The sequence below is a fragment of the Dasypus novemcinctus genome, chromosome 5, assembly GCF_030445035.2.
Source record: "Dasypus novemcinctus isolate mDasNov1 chromosome 5, mDasNov1.1.hap2, whole genome shotgun sequence".
NCBI lineage: Eukaryota > Metazoa > Chordata > Mammalia > Cingulata > Dasypodidae > Dasypus > Dasypus novemcinctus.
This window is the reverse complement of record NC_080677.1, coordinates 69,459,751-69,467,244: the sequence shown is the minus strand read 5'-3', so window position 1 is coordinate 69,467,244 and position 7,494 is coordinate 69,459,751.

Below are 7,494 nucleotides of genomic sequence, written 5' to 3'. Positions count from 1 at the left end.
CTCTGATCTTTTTTATTTCTTTCCTTCTCCTTGCTTTGGGAATAGTTTGCTGTTCATTTTCTAGTTCCTCCAGCTGTGTAACTAGGTCATTGTTTTTAGCTCTGTCTTCTTTTTTAATGTAAGCATTGAGGACTATAAATTTCCCTCTCAGCACTGCCTTTGCTGCATCCCATGGGTTCTGATACGTTGTGTTGTCATTCATTCATCTCAAGATATTTATTGATTTTCTTGCAATTTCTTCTTTGACCCACTGATTATTTAAGAGTGTCTTGTATCCACGTATCCACGTGTATTTGTGAATTTTCCTTTTTACTGCCTGCTGTTGATTTCCAACTTTATTTCATTATGGTAAAAAAAATTGCTTTGTATCATTTCAATCTTGTTGAAATTATTGAGATGTGCCATATGACCTAACATCTGGGCTCTCCTGGAAAAAGATCCATGAGTACTTGAGAAGAATATATATCTTGCTGTTTTGTTCTGTATATGTCTATTAGGTTTAGTCCATTTATCATATTATTCAAGCTCTCTGCTTCTTTATTGATCTTTTGCCCAGATGTTCAATCCAAAGCTGAGAGTAGTGTATTGAAGTCTCCAACTATTAGTGCAGAGACAAATATTTCTCCCTTCAGTATTGCCAGTGTTTGTCTCATGTGTATTGGGGCATCCTGGTTAGACACATATATGTTTATGATTGTCATTTCTTCCTGGTGAATTGCTCATTTTTTAAATATATAATGTCCTTCCTTATCTCTAATAATTTTGCTTTTAAAGTCTATTTCATCTGCTTTAACATAGCTACTCCAGTTGTTTTAGTTTTAGTTTTTGTTTACTGCTTTCATGGAATATCTTTTTCCAGCTTTTATTTTAAATCTATTGGTATCCTTGGAGCTAAGGTGAGTCTCTTGTCGACAGCATATAGATGGCTTATATTTTCTTATTCATTCTACCTATCTGGGTCTTTTGATTGGGGAGTTTAATCCATAAAAATTCAATGTTATTACTATAAAGGCAGTTCTGACTTCACTTATGTTGACCTTTGGGTTTTATCTGTTATATTTTATTTTTACCATTCTATTTACACTTTTAGTAACTTTCAACTGCTATAATCTTCATTTCTAGGCTCATTACAAAGTCCCTCTCTCCTGTCTTTTCTTTTCAGACTGTAACATTCTCTTTAATACTTCATGAAAAGCTGGTCTTTTGGTGATAAACTCTTTCAGTTTCTGTTTATCATTGAATATTTTAAAGTCACCCTCATTTTTGAACAACAGTCATGCTGGATATAAGACTCTTGGCTGGCTGTTTTTCTCTAGGAGTATCTTATGTATATCATAACATGGCCTTCTTGCCTCCATGGTTCCTGATAATAAATCAGCACTTAATTTTATTGTTTATCCCTTGTATGTGATACATTGTGTTTCTCTTGATGCTCTCAGAATTCTCTGTCTTTGGATCTGACATTCTGATTAGTATGTCTTTTGAAGGTGGTCTATTTGGGTTTATTCAGATGGGAGATCATTGTGCTTCATGGATGTGGATATCTGTATTAGTCAGCCAAAGCGGTGCTGATGCAAAGTACCAGAAATTTGTTGATTTTTATAAAGGGTATTTATTTAGGGTAGAAGCTTACAGTCACAAGGCCCTAAAGAGTCCAACTCAAGGTACTATAAGAAGTACTTTCTCACCCAGAGTCCATTGCCACATGTTGATGCAAGATGGAGGGCAATGTCTGAGAGGCTTGTCTTTCTCTTCCCCCCAAGTCTCCATGGCTCCAGTTTCTTCCAATCTCAGCTGCAGGTGGACAAGTTTCATTTCTCTCCCAGGGCTCATTTCTCTTTGCATTCAGCGCTCTGCTCTCTCCACAAGGCCAGCTGTAAATTGTCAGGTGAATGGCTTGTCTCTCTTGGGGCCTCTGCCATGTCCAATGGAGTTTTCTCTGCATGCTTACTTCTCAGACTCCAGGACCAAAATTCTAACTCACTCTTCTGCCATGTAGTTTTCTCTGTGAGTCCCCATTCACCAAGGAGCCAGGAACTTAACATCTTACTGTCCTGGTCTAACCAAAGCCTAAATCATAATTTAATTAAGTAAAAGCGAAACCTCTGAATCTAATATATCTGGAGGAACAGACCAGTTTACAAACATAATCCAATATCTATTTTTGGAATTCATAAATAATACCAAACTGCTACACTCCACCTTCTGAATACCAAAAAGACAATTACAATATTAAAAAAAAAAAAAAACAACCTTATTTCAGTAGCAGTGCTGAGTATAAAATCACAGTAGTTTATGGAAATACAGTTTGTCTTAGGGCAAAGTCCTGCCTGGCTCTAGACCTCTGAAACTTACAAAACAAATTATCTGCTTCCAATGAAGAATGGAGAGACAAGGATAAACACTTACATTAAGGTAGAGAAATTGGGACATTGGACATTAGTCATGGGTCCCCTACAGGTCTGTAAACCTGCAGGGCATACTTCATTAGATGTCAAAGTCTGAGAGTTATTCTTATGATGATTTCTTCTCCCTGGAGCCACATGTGGACCCACCCTTTCCACAGGCTTGCCCAACAGATGTTTTCTTTGTTCCACCCTCATCAAGCATCTGGATGTCAACCAAGCTCCAGACTCATCCTCCAACTGCATTGGGGTGACCTTCATGCTTTACCCAATCTTTGGGTTAGAGTCTTAACCCCCCCTAGTATGGTGAACTGAAGACAACATCCCCTCTAACACTTGGCATATAAGCCCAACCCTCTCAGAAAAATGAGTTGGTGACCTGGCCCTCACTAAACCATGGGGTAGAAGCCCACCCCTCCAAGACCTATGGGATGTCAGCCTTACCCTACCTGATCCTTGGGGAATATGTTCCACCCTCTCTGTTCCCTGGGGTGGCAAAACTCTCTCTGAACTTTGGGCAAGAATATCCACCCTCTTCAACTGCTGGGGCAAACTCACCTACTCTGTACACATGGATGGGGTTCCTCTCTTGGCCCAAGGAGATATCTTAATTACAGATTTCAGCTTCCATGGTCTTCCTCTTAAAGCTGTTTCCCCTTCATTCTCTCCCTTCCATGTCCCTTTATTCCAGGCTGACAGCAATTTTGTTCATTCAGCTCTCTCAAAATATTTGTTGATTTAGCATGCAGGAAGCAGGGGTACAAGCCATCAGACAGTAAGACTTTCCACAAGTCTTTCCTAGATAATTGCATTTTCAATCCTGATTTACAAGTTCAACATTTAGTTAAGTCCTCAGATGGGGCACTATCATCTAGGGGCTTGATTTCCAGATGCGTGGAATTTTCGGAATCAGTTCAGCTTTCTTTGTGCCCAACAATTCAATCCTCAGCTGATCTCTCTCATCTAGCATTTTGCTATAAACTGCAAGGAGAAGCCACCCAGCATGCTCTGAGTTTACTTTGGAAAGTTCTTCAGCTAAATGCCCACTCAAATTGCCATTTTCAAATTCTGTCTTCCATAAAACATCAGGAGTCAATCTTACTAAGTTCTCTGTAACTTCAAAACATGCATCACCTTCCTCCAGTTTCCAAAAATAGTTTTATCATTTACTTTTAAGGCATCATAAAAAGTCTCTTTAAAGCACTCCAGGCCTTTTCAATTAAACATCTTACAATTCCTCCAAAAAATATTGTTTACCCACCTATAAAACTATTCCAGTATTTTGGTGTTTGCAAAAGCATACTTCCACTCTCCAGTACCAAATTCTGTATTAGTCAGACAAAGGGGTGCCGATGCGAAGTACCAGAAATTGGTTGGTTTTTATACAGGATAATTACAGCCACAAGACTCTAAAGAGTCCAACTCAAGGTACCATAAGAAGTACTTTCTCACCCAGAGTCCATTGCCATGTGTTGATGCAAGATGGCAGGCAATGTCTGCAAGGTTTCAGTCTTCCTCCTCCTGCCAAGGCTCCATGGTCCCAGCTTCTTCCAATCTCAGCTGCAGGCTGGGACAAGTCTTATGTCTCTTCCCAGGGTCTCTGCCATGTCTAATGGAGCCTTCTCTATGTGCTTACTTCCTGGGCTCAGGATCAAAACTCTAACTCTTCTGCTGTGGTTTTCTCTGTGAGTCCCCCCACCAAGGAGTCAGGGACTCAACATCCTACTGACCTGGCCCAATCAAAACCTTAATCATAATTTAATCAAGTAAAAGTGAAACCTCTGAATCCAATACACTCTAATATGCCTGGAGTAACAGACCAGTTTACAAACATAATCCAATATCTATTTTTGGAATTCATATAAGGAGCAAGATAAGCCTCCAGATGACATAAAGAAGTTAAGTCAACTATTTATAGATGCTCAAATGAATCTTAAATCTTGCTCAAATAATAATCTCAAACTACTGTAATACCTATGTCCTTTAACAGAATTGGGAAATTTTCTACCATTATTTCTTCACTATACTTTCTTCTCCTTCTCCCTTCTTTTCTCCTTCTAGGACACAAAACATATATGTTTACATGTGTCTTGCTGTCGTTTGGTTCCCTGAGACCCAGTTTAATTTTTTTTCATTCCTTCGTTTCATTCTGTTCATTTTCATGCTCAGGGACCATGTCTTCAAGCTCACTGATGTTCCTTCTGCCTTCTCAAATCTGCTGTTATATGCTTCCAGTGTAGTTTTAATTTCGTTTATTGTGTCTTTCTTTCCCATAAGATCTGCTATTTTCCTATGTATGCTCCCTAATTCTTCTTTGTGCTCATCCAATATCTTCTTAATATCCTTAATCTCTTTAGCTATTTCATTGAATTTATTAAGGAGATTTGTTTGAACATCTATTAGTAGTTGTCTTAATTCTTTTGTCATCTGGAAGCTTGTCTTTTTCCTTTAACTGGGCCATATCTTCCTGTTTCTTGGTATGGATTATAATTTTTTGTTGGCATCTTGGCATCTGGCTTATTAGATTTATTTATTCTATGTGCAGTTTTCCTCTTTAGTTTAGGGTTTTCTTGCTCCTTCTCCCTTGCTGGTTGTGGCAGTTTGATATTTTTATGATTTACAAAAAGAGATATTGATTATGTTTGTAAACTGGTCTCTTCCTCTGGGTGTGATCACTTTTGATTGTATTAGATTCAGCTGAGATGTCTGATTAAATTATGTTAAGATTAGGGCATGTCATCAGAGTGCAACTCAGTGTTGAGTCCCAGCCCCCTTGGTGGGCTGATAAAACAGAATTTCAAATGGAAATAGACACACAGAGAAGAAGAACAGAGAAGAAGAGAGACTGCTCATTAGACACGGCAGAGGCCCCAGGAAGGGAGATGAGCCTGACAGTCTACAGCTGACCTTGTGAAGAGAGCAGAGAAGATGATCCAGAAAGAAAGAAGCCCTGGGGAAAGAAATTAGCCTTATGCCAGCCTATGGCTGAGATCTGAAAAAGCTGGGACCACAGAGCCTTAAGAGGAAGACAGAAGGCTGAACCCTCGCAAAAATCAACTGCCATCTTGTTTCAGCTCATGTCAGCAGAATTTTGTGAGAAAGTAACTTTGAGTTGGACCCTTTAGGGCCTTGTAACTGCAAGCCTCCACCTCAAATAAATACCCTTTATAAAAACCAAAAAAATTCTGGTACATTGCACCAGCACCCCTTTGGCTACTAATACACTGGTTTTATAGTAGGATCTGAGAATGTATTTGGCATTGTAAGCTGTGGAGCCTGAAGCTGCCTGCCTTGCCCCAGGAACCAGTGAAGTTTCTGCTATCTCTCTCCTCTTCCAGGGGTGGGAACAGAGCTGCAACTGTGTGTAGTAATCTAAGTTGTGCAGGCCAAGACCATCTGCAGTTTCCAGAACAACTGATGAAGCTTCACATTCTTTCCTCCCTGGGGCACGGATGGAGTTGCAGGTATGTGCAACAAATTAAGTCATGTGGATCAAAACTGACTGCAGCTACCCAGTTAGACTGATATAGCACTGGCCCCCCTGACATGTGTGGGGATAGACCCTCTGGTATACCCAATAATCTAATTCATGTAGACTGAAAACACCTGTAGTTGCCCTGAGAGGCTGAGGGAACACTGTCCCTTCTGCCTTAAAGGGATATGGATGGAACCACAGGTGCCTATCAGTCCAATCCATGTAGGACAAAAGTGCCTGCAGTTGCCCAGAGAGGATGAGGAATCACAACTTCCTTCCTATCCTATTGGGGGGTGGGGATGGAATCCTGGGTGTCAGGCTATCCAGTCTGTGAGGCCTGAAAGAACCACAGTTGCCTAGAGAGGCTGAAGAAACACCAGCCCCTGCCTAGCCTCCAGGGTTATGGAGCCCAGGTGGTCAACAAACCAGTCCATGCCAACCAAAAGTGCCTTCAGTTGTCCAGAGAGACCGAGGAAACACAATTCCCCTCCTATTGTATAGGGGGTGGTGATAGAGCCCCAGGTACCCAGCAATCCAGTCTGTGTGGGCTGAAAGCATCTGCAGTTGCCCAGAGAGGCTAAAGAATCACCAGCCCCCTCTTATTCTATGGGAGGACAGGGATGGAATCAAAGGTACTCAACAACCAGTCCATGCAGGTTGAAAGCAGCTGTCTCTCTACAGTTGCCCAGAGGGGCTGAAGAAACTCAGCTACCCTCCTGTCCTATTGGAGGGCAGGGATGGAGCCCCAGGTGTCTGACTATCCTGTCTGTGCTGGCTGAAAACTGCTGCTGTTACCTGTAGAGGCTGGTGTATGTCCCCCCAGCTTCTTCCCTGCTGGAAACGGGGCTGGAGCCTAATCTAAGGTTGCAATCTGATCTGTGTGGAGAGAAGCCAGACCATACTTTCATTGTGATTTTCAATTGTCCCTGCTTTCCCTCATGCTGGGGGTGGAATTAAAATGGTGGCTGATTTCTAACTTGACCATGTTCAAACTTTAGCTGTTCTTAGGATTATAGCTAACTGAATTTACTGATCAGTAGTAGCTGGAGTCTGAGCCTGACCGTCATCTCCTCCTGCACTTTTTGGGAAGTGGAGCTTCCAATTCCAGCCACAGAATAGCTCCGGAGGCGGCTTGTACCCCTGATGAAAGATGGGTACCAGCCTCAACAGTGTGGAGTGCTCTGCTCACAAATCTTCACTGCAAATGTGCAGTCTCCTCATTTCATTCTTCGAAGGAGAATGCTCCTTCTGTTCTCCTGGGCCCCCAAACATGTGCTTTAGATAGCTCTGGGTGATTACTAACTTCCCTGCAGGACAAGCTGACTCTTGGAGCTCCTTACACTGCTGCCGTCTTGCCCCTTCTCTCCTGAAACATGTTATTATTTTTTATTGCTTTGTCTTTCTGACATATCATAAAAGGATATAGAAATCATTGTTTTTGAAGGCACTTGGAATAATTCCTCTTTGTCAAGTTGTACCATCAGCTCAATACATACTTTCATTTGTGTTAATTTGTTTTCAGTTTTTATGGATAGTTATTTTTCATATTTTAAATTAATTTCATTTTATAATTATGCAAAAATTTATGTGGTTCCAGACTAAGACTTATCAAAC